The sequence below is a fragment of the Patagioenas fasciata genome, chromosome 1 (assembly GCF_037038585.1).
Source record: "Patagioenas fasciata isolate bPatFas1 chromosome 1, bPatFas1.hap1, whole genome shotgun sequence".
Taxonomy (NCBI): Eukaryota; Metazoa; Chordata; class Aves; order Columbiformes; family Columbidae; genus Patagioenas; species Patagioenas fasciata.
In genome coordinates, this window is record NC_092520.1 from 89,812,310 (window position 1) to 89,827,224 (window position 14,915).

Here is a 14,915-nt window from a genome sequence, read left to right on the forward strand (position 1 = left end):
TGCAAATATCATGTTGTTGACATGTCTACAGTGAGAAGAAATAGTTTTCAAACTTCCTGAACTTTTATAGCATTTTATAAGTTTTGGCTCTTCAAGAAAACACCATTTCCAAGAGGACAGACTGCAAAAATTGAGGCACAGCCGGTGAATAAGGTTATTTTGGGTTATTCTTTGGCCTTTGCTTACCTATGGAATTTGTTTGAAACTACTCATACCTTTCCAATCGTAATTTTTTATGTAAAATAGTTTGCATTCTATTTTTTGTCCACCTTCACAATGTCTTATTTGGATTAGACTAGACATTTAAATTTAGTGAATAAAAAGGCCTGTATGACAAAATTCCAAGTACCAGTTTAATCTAACAAAGAAATCAATAGATGGCCATCCAGATTCAATGGTTAAATAATGGAAAATGGAAGAATTCCACTCTCAGATTATATGCTACTTAAAATAAGTTCCAAATCATACCATCCTAAACAAACAAACAAACACCCCTCCCCCCCAACAAAAAAATCTCTATTTTAAGGGGCTTTAAAGTTAATACTTTTGTTTTTCAAATAGTTAATAAGGAAACTAATTTTATTCCTACACACATCAAATGAAATACCCTAGAGTTCTTTACTTTGGTATTCCAAATATTAATTCCATTCGACTATTTAGCATTTCAAATTGTTTCCATAGGCAGTTATTTTACATTCAAAATGCAGAAAAAGTATAAACCAGACTTAGAAAAAAAAAGGGAACCCAACAAAAAATCCCAAATCTGAGGAGAGTTTGGATATTATATTGAAGTTGAACACTAAGTAGCTAACATGGAGGCAGATCAGGTGCCATTTCTATAGGTCAGCGTTGCTAAAAAGCACACAATTGTAAAAGTTGCAAGGATAAGCCTTTTGAAGACATATTTCATAAAAGAATGTAAGCATTGGGGATTGCTTTTGATAGGAGAGTAGTAATGCTTACAATTGTGTAACAAATCCAAAATTCCTAAGAAAATCCCATGATGAATGCTTTGTTTTCAAAGATCTATGAAAGTTCCATGTATGTTGAAACAATAAAGGAAACCGTATGTGTATTAGGCCTTAATTTATTGCTTTGTTAAATGAATTACTTCCATACAACTTTCCTGTCATTAAGATATAAGTGTGGGAAATAAAAGGTGGAAGCTGAAAATATCACAGAAGAATTCATCCCTAGAGGAGGAATCTGAGATGTGTTCTTACCACCTGTGAGATATTAGCAGCAAGTTGTGAATAGATCTGATAAAATTAGAATGCATTGGTAGGATAATGCAGCTGTTGCAACGTAACATTTGGCTTACATGAGGATTATTCATAATCTATTCTTAAGATTCTCAAAATCCACCAAAATAAAAAAGGACCACTGTCTAATTGTTACCATACTGTTAATTCAAAAGTTATTTGCAATGTACTGAAGGAGCAATTCCCTCTTCTTTCCTCCCCCTCTGCAGAACTCTTTCCTCCAGCCCTTGAGTGCCTCTAGTTATAGCTTTTAATTTCTAAATTAAACCTGGGTTCACCTTAAAAATCATAGTTAAGAGAATTTTGATAAATGTAATGCCGTTTGAAACATTCTGGTGCCATCCCTTTCCTGTGTTATTCCTTTCCTATGCTCCAGCAGAGTATATCTTCTCCATTGTCTAAATGTTTACTCTAAAGCAGAATTAACTTTTATGGTTTTTGTTTTTGTTTGTCTGTTTGTTTGTTTTAGTAAAAAATAATTATTCTTCAAATCTTTCAAATATGTACTCTTTTCCATATTGTTTTGCATATACAAGAAAGCACATGTGAATTCTACATATGACTGGGTATTCAATGCATGCTGACGTGACTTGTAGTGAAACAAATACATTTGCAGCTAAAGGTGACAAATGGGCCCAGTACTTCTATAATCACTGAATTGTAAGATGGTCAAAATAGACCAATGGAACTGTTGCTGACACTAGATAACTGAAAAGATAGCATAAGTGGTTTCCAGTAGATTAAATTTCTAAGATTTGTTGCATATTCTCGAAGTAATTGTAAAATTCCCATTTATGTCTTAAAAGTGACATATGTCTAAGTAATTCCACCAAAAAATTGACTGTTTTCTCATACCTAATTGATTTACCTACTAATTCATATATGAATAAATTTACTGGCAAACAAAGACCTTATTAGTTGTCTGTTCATTCATTCCGTTAGGCCCCTGGCATACACCTAGGCTCAACAGGCACTGAAAAAGAAAACAAACAAACATCCTAAGAAAATCAGTCCACATAGTGAGTACTTTATTAGAAATAAATCTGTATGGTCTATAATATGATTCAAAGATTCCAAGTGCAGTTTTAACATAGGCTACTTTACCCTATCGATTTATGTCACTGTTTACACGTACATACATACACATACATCTTAGAACACACAAAGATTTAAATCAAAAGGAAGAACTTGGTTCTGGGTTGATATGATGGAGCTGAAAACTTTCTTAGAGTCTTGGAAGCTTAATGAGCAAAACACCCAAGAACTACAGATGGGAAACCACCTTAACCTGGTCTCACCTGACCTTCATGTTTACAAACCTGAAGTAACAGTTATATGCAGTAGGTCAGAACAAATAGAATGACAAACGCTGATCTATTTCATGGAAGCACTGCAGGGAAATTACAAGCAAATACTGTAGTAGTTTCACTGTTTCCAAATGCTTATTCTGTTCTATTTTTGTCTTACTAAAATACTTAATTTCCTCTCTAGAGTCATCTGTAAAATTCATTTTTGATCTCCTTGGTCCCCTTTTTGGGTAATTTGTGTATTCCAATGTCTGTGTCCCATTTAGTTACTTATATAGTACATTGTTTTGCAGTTACATTAACACTCACAGTCTAAAAATACAAAGTCTGTTCACCAGCTTGCTTGAGCATTTGCCCAAAGTTCTTACTTGTACAACAGTAAGCAAACTTACCAGAAGAAAAGAAGAAGGAAAGTTTTCTTTGTCCTACTTCCTGCCTCAGCATCGGTAAACCAAAAATTTGATCTATTGTGGGGGATAATCCTTTTTAGAAATTGTTAATTAAGCCTTAACAAACACTAAATATCTTAATGTGGTCTTGAAAACTAGAATTAAACACACAACGGGTGAATGTTCTCATAGCTTTGACCTTTTGGAAACTGTCAGAAAAATCTTCATGAGATGTTGACTGGGATAGTTCTTTAAGACATATCTCTTGATTCTTGATCTCTAGATGTTTCAGGTGTTAAAGTGATCTTTTGTATGTATTTCCAACAGTTTAGGGTCAATGATTCTCCATTTTGAATGAAACACAGCACTTCACTGAAACGAAGGCTTTGAACTCACTTCCATTGAAAAATGAATAAAACCGCTGAGTAATTCAAAAGTTAAAGATACATTCTACAGCTATTAGTTGTCATTAAATATTTTCAGTTGTGTAGTGCATTTCATTATTGAAAACTTTGCAATGATCTTATTGTCATGAACAAGTGTGGAAAAGTAATTCTATCTTGATTACTTTTTTACTTACAAAAACGCCTTTTACACTTACACATAAAAGTATTTATGTCAAAAATATTGCTGAACTTCTCCAGTAATATGAAGAAATTTTGTGTATTCATCTACTGACACACCTCCCACTAATTCCTGAGAAAGGGACTCAGGTTCAATCTGTAACATTTCAAAATCTTGAAGCAAATAATATGGAATTATTCTGAGGAAATCACAATCTGCCCATGGGTACTGAGTGAAGAAAAGCAGACCCTGTATATGCAGAATAAATTATTCATCACACAGAGCTCAGCATCAAGGCAAATTTTACCTCACCATTATAAAGGAATGTCACTACATACCTAAAGGCCTAATCTAACATTGTTTAATACTCCCTGAAAGGAAGTGCACAACTATCAGTCATTGACTTCATGCCCTTAACATTTCCTTGTCCAACAAATCAAATAACTATATTTGCACTCAAGACACAGGGAGCTGTTGGGTTCCATTGAACTTAGTAAGACAGTCCTAAGGTGAAGCTAAGCAGACACTCAGGTTTAATAGGTTCAAATCCATTTGCCTTATTAAAAGAAAATGAAATAAATAAAGTCACTTTTACTTCTCAAGCAGCCTAGAAATACTGTGAGAATAATTCCCTCATAAGACACATTTATATTGATAATACTTTAGAAACAGCTTGTTAGAAGATACGATGTGAAAATATCTCAATCACAGGATTTTAAACAACAGTTTTAACTAAAATTCATAATGAAAAAAATCTTTAAGTGTATCACAGAATCATAGAATGTCAGGGATTGGAAGGGACCTCAAAAGACCATCTAGTCCAATCCTACTGCTGGAGCAGGAATGACCTAGATGAAGTTACACAGTAAGGCGTCCAGGCAGGTTTTGAATGTCTCCAGAGTAGGAGACTCCACAACCCCCCTGGGCAGCCTGTTCCAGTGTTCTGTTACCCTTACTGAGAAGAAGTTTCTTCTCAAATTTAAGTGGAACCTCTTGTATTCCAGTTTGAACCCATTACTCCTTGTCCTACCGTTGGCATACCAAGACCAAAACTACTTGTATACCAAGACCAAAGCTACTTTGTTATATGGCGTGTTGATTTTATCATACACTGAGTTTTGATGAGCAGTCCTTTTACACATCAGAAAAATTAAGATCGAGAGTATCCCTCCCAACGCAACACTTCAAAATTTCAACTTCATGTTGTTCCAGTACTCTCAGATGTGCCCTCGAAGTATAGAAAAGGAAGTGGAGAAATTGTTACAGAGTGGCTTGAATTCTCTACAGGATAGTAACCAGGGGGCTAAGTGCAAAGTCCTGCACCTGGGTCAGGGCAAGCCCCAGCAATAATACAGGTTGGGGAATGAAGGTATTGAGAGCAGCGCTGCCAAGAGGGACTTGGGGATAGCAGTGGATGAAAAATTGGACGTGATCTGGCAATGCGGAGTTGCAGTAAACCAGGACAGCAGCCCAGAAGGCCAACCATATCCTGGACTGCATCAAAAAGAGCATGGCCAGCAGGTTGATGGAGGTGATTCTGCCCCTCTGCTCTGCTGTGGTGGGACCCCACCTGGAGTCCTGCATCCGGCTCTGGAACCCTCAGCACAGGAGAGACATGGACCTGTTGGAGGGGGTCCAGAGAAGGCCACAAAAGTGATCAGAGGGCTGGAACACCTCTGCTATAAGGACAGGGGTTGTTCAGCCTGGAGAATAAAAGGCAGGGAAACCTCATTGTGGCCTTCCAGTACTTAAAAAGGGCCTACAAGAAAGATGGGGACAGACTTTTCAGCAGAGCCTGTTGTGATAGGACAAGGGGTAATGGTTTTAAACTAAAGGAGGGAAGATTCATGCTAGACATGAGGAAGAAGTGTTTTACAATGAGTGCGGTGAAACACTGGCACAAGTTGCCCAGAGAGGTATTGGATGCCCCGTCCCCAGAGACATTCCAGGCCAGGCTAGGTGGGGCTCTGAGCAACCTGATCTAGTTGAAGATGTCCCTGCTCATTGCAGGGGGATTGGACCAGATGGCCTTCCAACCCAAACTTTTCTATTATTCTATGAAAAGGGGAGTTTCTTCCTTATTAGAAAGCAAGGTTTTGGAGGAGGTGAGGTTGGGAGCAGGCTCTGAACTGCTTCCTTGAATCCACAATTGCTGGAGACTGTGGGATGGGTGTTTAGTAGTCTGTGAGGAAAGATCTGCTATCAAGAAGAGCTCCTTACTTTGCGCTGGAGACAGTTTCCAACACCTACAGAGTACCAGAATTGGAAAGAGGACTTAAAAACATCTGAGTCTCCCTATGTCTTGAGCTATCATTTCTCTGATTGGCTTCTGAGAAGTGTAAATCAGATTTCCCAAATAAAATTTCATTTTTACTGTACTTTCTGTAAAATTCAACGATGTTTACTAATTGAGATTCATGGAACTAAAACAGTCTAAAGTTAGATTACCTCCCGGGCTATAAATTATTGTTATCTGTAATCTTAATACTTTGCAATTGCTATCAAACAGACATTACAAACAGCCTCTGTTTAATCAGTTCCGAACATACTGCCAAACGTGAGAAGAATGAGAGAAAATGAAGAACAAAATGTTCTGGTTACCTCCCTGATGCTTTGGGGTATTTTTAAGTGTCTTCAATATCTAGCAAGAGAGGTGGTAGCACTAACATCAAAGATAAGTGAAGCTTCCAAGCAGCATTCAAAACCTAAAATGTCCCAGATCAGTTACATAGAAAATTTTTGCTCATAACATTTCACTTGGCTCTGTAACACAGAAATTCTCCATTACAGCACTCAACTCCTGAGACTATATTAAGATCGAAAAAATTTTGATCAAGGATTGAGATCATCAGCTCTGTTTGCATGGAAAGAATAATTTCTAAGAGAGCTCAACTGTCTCTATGACTTGGACTTTGGCTTTTTCTGCTTAACCTTGAAATGATATTCCCAATGGGTAATGACTGTGAATATACTTAGAGCTGTACTTAGACCAGCTACAAAAACAAACAAACAAACAAACAAACAAACCAACCAAAAAACCCCAACCCAATCTGAATCAAATATAAAATATATCAAGAAAAAAAAATGGCATATATAACCAATATTGTCTACATTTGGACCAATGATGATATTCATCACAGAAACCTGTTATGAATATCTTCCCATAAAACACCCTTTATTTTGACAGGTATTATTAGAGTATAGCGCTTATTTGCTCCTTTTTTTTTTTAATACTTTTAGAAGTTTGAGAATAAATAATGGGTTTGAATTTATGTAGAAGAAATAAAATACTTCCAAATTTTACAGCAATAATTGAACCCACAAATCTGGTATATTAGCAAAATGAAAATATTCATCTTCTTTTATTAACTTCTCAGCAAGAATAATTCATTTGTTTTAGGATAACATTATGTATGTCAGACTGCAAATTATATTCTTTGGCCTCTGGTGTATCTGCTTACCTTTTGTCTTTCATCTTTTCCATTCAGTGAGCTGAGACAATGAAGGCTTTTCGTGAGTTTCGTCAGGATAGCAGTAAAATGTTTTTAAATTAACTATTTTAAACAAGGTATAATTTACATTTCTTTATTGGTTTTACTACAGATTAATATATATTAAAATGCCATGATTCTTGAGTTCCTACCAGTCCTGTGATCCTGAATGACTTTAAATACTAAAAAAACTTAGAGTCTTACTTTCTGAGATTGGGCTACTTTGCCTAAGCAAATTCAGAAATCTGTCTCTTATACACTAATACATAAAGATCAGAAAAGTATTCTTATGGAGTACAAGGTATGTAATGTTCTCAGCAACTAATACAAGATTATTACAGATAAAATTCCTTATATATATAAAAGGTATATGAAAAAAGATATAGTCTTATTTATATACATATATATGTAAAATGAAGTGGGAAATAATGTGCTTCTGTTTGTTGTGTGCCCATTATATTCAAAAACTTCAGTTGTAGCAAACCAGTATGCCTGTTTTTAACAAAGTAGTTATTAATGTGGAAATTCTGGAGACGGATAAATATTAGTCTTCTATAATCCACAACATTTGATTAAGCACCAGTATTTACATTTAGGGTTACTGTGATGAAGAATTTAAAAGCATAGCTTTTGTAAAATTAAAGTTAATGTATGTATTCTGAAAAAATTGGAAAATCATCCAGGTTAAGCCACTCCTGGCACTGTGCAGTGAAAATGTCTTTGCGTTTTCTGATAGGTCACTTGCAGATTATTTATTGTAACCAAGAGAAGTGTTTATATGGAAAGATTTGTTTTTATATGAAGAAATAGAAGATGCATTGCACTCTTCTGTCTTACTAGTACTTGCAGCGTATGTTCATAATAAAAAAAAAAAAACAATAATGCATGCCAATTCTTCTGTCCATTAAGAACTTTTTTTTAAATCCTACCTTTGTCAAATGAAGCACTAAGTTCAAAAAACCACTTCCTTGGTATTTTAGTAATACGATGCATGACTTTGCCTTTTGAATTCTAAATTATCTTACTTTAAATGAAACTTTCAGTAAAAATAAATATAAAAATGTAAGTGTCCCATCTGCTGGACTTCAAACATTTTTTGTCTTCTGATTTAGAAAGAAACAAATTTATCAATGTGGATAAAAAACTTTAGAGGAGATCTAATGAGTCAGCGGTGAATCTGGTTAATGTTTACCACAAAGTAACAGAAGTAATTTTTGTTCTAAGAAATTTAACAGTGGTCAGTCTCCAACTGAAAATACAGTGATCTTTAATGTACATGGGAATAAATTGGGTAAGACACAATCCCTGAAGGGCTTCAAGTAAATCCCAGTAAGAATCTTCCAGCTTCACTGGAATTTGAATCCTGCCTTTAAATAAGATAGGATGCAAAGCTCCAACAAGTGCCTTTACCTCAGATTTGCGATGGTTAATTTCTTCACTATAGTCACACAAATGAAACTCTCAGAACAAGTTGATAGTTCATCTTCTAGCCCTTTCTAATGTGCCATTTACTACTGGATAACTCCTCCTGAGTTCTGAGGGGTGCGGGGAGAGAATCTTCAACCATTATTCACACCTCACTGTGTTTATTCCACAACGGCATTTTCGGCTTCCCTGTGAGACCTCTGTAGTGACCCAGACATTACTTAGGGCGTAAACTGATGCCACATGACCAGGATCACTTAGAACATCTGAAGCAAACCATTTGCAAGCAATCCACAAATGGGATCAGACTATCTTGAAACAACTGAATGCATGAATTTCAGAGAAACATACAAAAAAAGATGGTGAAATTGTGCACTTGTATCTGTATAGTGGTAACATCATGAAAGAACAGAACAAAATGAGACAATAAGAATATAAATACAAATATCTTGCCCCATTCTAATACCAATGGATATTTGATGACATCCTGCTCATAGACACTCCAACCTGCAACTACTTTGTAGATGTTAGAACACAAATCTGTTCTATCCTCTGTCTCTCTTCTTTCATATTCCTACTTTCAGGCTCTAAAAAAGTATAAAGTGTGTTGAGAAGAACCCTATTGTAAGCAGCACATCATCATTAAATCGTTTTAAGTGAAGTTTGCTGCAGTAAGGGAACTCTTCCCTAGCTCTCCCCACTATGGGTTACCAAGTGTGAGTATTGAGGATAGCAGAAATGCATAAAGAGTGTGGAGCGTGACATGATATTTTAATTTGATACCTTTTATCAGGATGATGGTACCTGAGAAACAAACAAGCCCAGCCAAACCAACCAATCAACCAGACAAAAACCCAACACTTTTTATGTAAAATCTGGTTTTACGTGTAAGCTCAGTCTGCTGGAAAACTTGCATACATACATATATTCAAACAGCTATACATCTCAAGTATATCGTCTCGTGAGTATTACCGTCTAAGTGTGTCCTGTTTGAGACTTTAGTCTTATACAGCCTGGGAGTAGGAGGAAAAAGCAGTCTTTCCCTTCAAGTAAGCAATTGTGAGAACTATTGAAAGATGCCATCCCTTGGGTAACTTCTATGTTTTAAGGACATATGAAACTTACATAACATACTAATGCTGAAGAACAATTCTAAAAGAAAAACAAAAGTATTGATGCATTTTTTTCAGAACAAAATGTGACCTGAATTTAATGTAACTTCCCTCTGCCTAATGAAAAAATACCAGCATATGTTTCTTGATAATTTGCAAGAAGGGGTGTTGGTTTTAAAAGCAAAATAAAGTTTGCATTATGTGTAGGAAACATATTCTATTTAATCAATAATCAAACATTACCAAGCAGACCAAGTTGCCAACAAGTTTCTTCCATTTTAACCTTTTAAAAGTAAATCTCAAATACAGAGAGGTTCAAATTGTCTCATTGAGAGTGTAGTATTTTATTTAGATTATTCCTCCAATTTCTAAAAAGTATCAGCTATCACTTCTGTTAAATTAAATTTTCAGTACTGATGATATGAGAGGAAACTTATAAAGGTGGGAGAAAATATATTTAGCTATACCACAGTTCAGTACAAAGTCACAATATACCTTCTTGAAGTGAATTTGATGCCACAGCCTATTTTGTGTCTGAAGAATGGCTAAAAGTCTTGACTGTTTCAAGATTAAATCAAAGAACCCAGGGCCCTGGATGGAATTTGGAACATGTTGCAGACTTCTATTTCCTTTAGGAGCTTCCTCCAAGAGCTACATACAAGTGTGCAATAACTCAGCTCTCATGAAATTTGATTACTTTGTTTTCTGCAAAAGAAAGCACATAGGTTAGGAGCATCATCAGAGTAAATTTCAAAAATCAGAAATTGACATGGCGAGAACTTGGCTGAAGTCTGCTGTTGCAAATGTGTTACTGACACGAGGAACTTAGTTAAAGAAAATCAAGCTACAGTAGATTATGTTATTTCTGTTAGCAATTAAGAACATTTGTGCAAAATGTCTGTATAGCATTGAATTAATCGGTATGCTTTTGTCCACTACAGTTCTGTATGCATATTGAATTATTGTGTTACATTTCAGTGGAATAGCAGCACTGCTCATGAACAAATATTTCTTATTATGAATTACTCACTTCTGGGATTTATAATGACTGTGTATTAAGCATTTTGCTGCGGCCTGGATCATATATGCTTTCCTTATGTTAGCTATTTTTTCACCAACATTGAAAATGTGTAATTTCTTATTATTACTACTACTTGAATTATCAAGGTTCTCACAAACCCTAGTTATGGTCTTAGGCCCCATTGTACTGGGTTCTGTTAAAAGAAAAGTGAAAAAGGAGATCCAAAATTCCTTAAAATTTAGAAACAAGATGATAGGCAGCAGCTGAATACATACAACAGATTGTACAGGCAGGGGAGACTAGTAAGCATACCTGACAATGACTTAGTTTCACCAATAGCCTGTATGTTGTTAGATTTAGTTGTTGACATCAGAATCAAATGAAATTTTTTTGCTAGTTTTAAAGAACAGATTTTCCAAACTGCATTGATCTTTAGAGTTGGTGACACTATCACTTCCAGAATATAGTCCTACATGGAACACACACAATTCCTGGCTTACCATCTACTCTTCCCAGATAAGAAAGTGCTTAAAAAGTCTCACCAAAAAACCCAAAGTAGGTAGGTATGTGGTCTGATCTATATGTTTATTGTGAGAAGTTTCATGGCAGTAAAATCTGGGATTTAGCATTTGAGTCACATCAGTATTTTCTGAAGTTACAGGGTTAAATGTAGACATTTTCTTATAAAAGGAAAACCGACAGATAAAAGTCAGTCTCTGTTGCTAATTGAAAGAGGACTTCAAAATAAGGAGGAAAGGGTGGAGAAGGGATGTTTGCAAAAACAAAACCAAACCAGATCGTTTTTGGAGTTATTCCTGATTAGAGTTATCAGCTGAGCAAAATAAAATCACTGTCTCTCCACCTATCAGCTGCATTCCATTGTTACAGTGAAAGAGCTAGCTCTGTAACTAGGTGGGCTTCAATCAATATTCTTCCTCTAACTCTCTCTTTCCCAGAAAATCTTAAGACTACAAACTTTATGGCTAAGCAAAGAAATCTTGATATAACATATCAGCTGTCTCCACATGACCACAGTAATGATTCTCAGGAATAATACAGGTGTGTTAATTTGTGTCATGTAAGTGTGTGCACACAATTGTTATTTTCCAGCTGCTGAGGTATAGACTTGTAAATCCCCATCTCTCTCAGTGTGGGTGGAAGCTGGGTCAACCAAAAGTCTGTAGACTGTGGGGTAGATAAACATTTTAGAATATAAGCTAGAGTTTTGTTGTTATTTCACGGCACAGGAAACAGATATTCTTGCTATTCTATGTACCTTGTGTTCAATATATTTAAGACATGTATGTATATAATGTAAGCTACTTAATGTAGCACCATATCGGACGAGTATCAAGCAGAACTACAGTTAAATCACTAGCACAGTCCTTTGAAGAATATTTCTGAGGAAGTTAGAGTGTCTTGCCTCATCTTCAGTAATCTCAATTGTACATAAGATTCTCTGAGATGACTGAGTAGGGAAGCATAATTCTTCTGTTCGCTGGGCTCACCTTATGTGGTTTTCCTGGAAGTGTTCCACATCTTAACACACTTGAGTGTCATCTGACACCCATAGGCACTTCTCTTAGACAAAAATGGCACTGCTCTCAAGAACTTTAATGATCCTTCCAACACACTATCAAATTTAAATAAAATATATGCTTTTGTTCTTTTAGCAGACTGTCTCTAATAAAATGGCAATATTTCCATGTCAGGTCCCCCAACACCTGATATATGTGCTTCTGGCTTACTTTCAGAATCTGGAATAACAGGCTAGTAATGTTTCTCTTCACCCGTCTCTTCTAACATTCCCTAGCCATTATTGCCTACTCATCCCACTTAAGCAGTACTTTACAAGGCCATTGAAGATTACCTTGCTATTTGTTTCCCAAATTAGTTCAGCTGAAAACTTTGATTTGACACAAGTCCCCAGTCAACAAGGTTGAGCCACTGAAGAAGAATATTGAGATTAAAAAGTCAACTTCAGAAATAAAAAAGCTCACTTATAAAAAGCCTTCATCTCCTTCAGATATCTTCATAGATTTGACAAAAGCAAATTCATAAAATGCTCTTGTTAGTTGTATTTAATTAATACTCTGCAAAGTGTTTTGGATGTCAGTTATTGTGGACACCAGGAAATTTGTTTCTGTTGCGCTTGTGGCAGTGTATGACACAGCTGGCTGAATAATAGCTTTGGCAAGGCTGAAAGGTCAGGAACCCTCTGGGTTGAATATCCTCAAAAGACTGTTACTTATCTGACATAAATACAGGTGTGATAATCTGCAGAGTCTGGGAGGACCAGTATCCCTTACTGAGAAGCAGAGAGCAGGGAAATGTGTGTGAGAATGCCAGGTATGTTAAAACAAGACATTTGGCTGTCAAAACAAAATGCAATACTGTTACCTCAACTTTAGTATGAACACATGTTGTACAAGGATAACAGAAATTGCTAAATAAACTATGAAGCAGTTTCACTATTTAAAATAAATAGAATCCAGCAAAGCGAGTGTTTAGTACAGCTCCCAAACAAAATCGCTTGCTTGCCAGAATGTGTCCCTGAGTTATTTTGGTTAGCTGTATCCAAATGCCATGACTGTGTTTGGCTACTCAAGTTCAGAGCTTATTTTCAAACACTACATGTCCGGATTGAGCGTAGTAAACATCTTTACACTTTACCCAAGGTGTCAAATCATACCAGGCAATGATTTGTATCTTTCTTTTTTAGAATATTATAGTTGCAAAGATGCAAAGAGAAATGGAGTTTTCAAGACCCAAATGAGTGACATTGGTCCTTATGAAAAGATCAGATCTTTAAGAGAATAAATCAAACTTCCAGAAATTGTAGCCCAGTCACTGTTTGCAAATGGAGTAACAAACTGCCATGACTGCAACATTTCCTTGTCTGCTCCGGTGAGTATAACTTGTGGTGGGAGGTAAACAGAGGAATACAGAAGATCAAGGAAAAGGCACTGATTCCAAAAACTTCTGTATGCCTGGGGAAATGTTGTTTAAAGATGATACTGCTTCTGGAGAAGCTGAAGGAAACAACTGAAAAATTAACCTTAAATTATGTTTTAAGATCAATTGTATTTCTATATAGATATTCCTAGTGCTTACCTCATGGTGTCATTGGTCCCATCCCAAACTGAATAATCTGATACTTTTCATATGGTGTAAGCGGCTTGAGTCACTAATAATTTTGCAACAAAGGCTTTTGAATCAAAATTACCATGGGAATAATTTACAAGATCGGGGTTACTCTCGGGAGTGCTTCTAAAAATTTTTTTACTCTTTTAATCCAGTTTTGGTATCCAGTCATTATGAATAGTTCTTTGTGTGTGTATACATGTATATAAGCGATCTAAAAACACCCTAGCATGCTATAAATTGAAGAGATGGAGAATTCGAAAGAATAAAATTATCAACACTTCCTCTGCCTTCTTCCCTTTGATTCTATCTTGAAATTCTGAAACATACTATCAAAATAACAACAACAAAAAAATCCCTGTCTACTTTACATGAAAAATACAGTGTATTGACCTGCCAAAATGCTTCAGCATAGACCAGACTAGAAAGTCTTTTGATTGTGAGTTGAGATCACTTAAAGTATAGAACTTTCTAAAAGTATTCTTCCTCAATCTTTCATAAAATTATCAGGATATAATTTCCAAGAAGCTTTTCTTCCTTCTTTTTTTTTTTTCCTCTGTTCTTAATGCTTTTCCTGAACTTTACCTCCAAGAGAGTTTGCAGGTAAATTGAGTGCACAAGTGGAGGCAAGCATGGGGATTGGCTTACAGGTCTGCCCTGCGGTGCAGCTGGCAGTTCTTCTGATCGACTCTGTGATGTGGTTAGTTTTTCCTCTCCTAAGAACCAGATTCCTGTTCCTACAACGTGCCAAAATAAACAGCTGAGTTTTAAAAGGAACACTTCTGTGAAAGTGCTTTATCAGATCCGAGCTGCTGAGGAGGTGAGAGTCATCAAGGGGACACAGGGTACAGAAGTCAGGAAACTATGGCAAAAATGATTTTTTTTCCCTCTATCTATTTTTGTAAGTGAATTAATATTTATTATATGTTCATGTAATGTGAGATATTGTGGCAAGTAAGCCAATCAGAAATGGACAAATCCTGAGAGAGGACAAGTGGTCCAAAATGCATCTGTAGAAGAATTGCAAATTGGGAGTAAAACCACAGAAATGTTAAAAGACAGAAATATAAATCCATTACAGCTGATTTAAAGTGCCAAGATAGGACAAACGAGGCCAAAAATACCATACAAACCCATACTTTTATGTGTTTTGGCAATTCTCCTTCTGACCTGGCTCTAACAGGAAAATCTAAAATAATA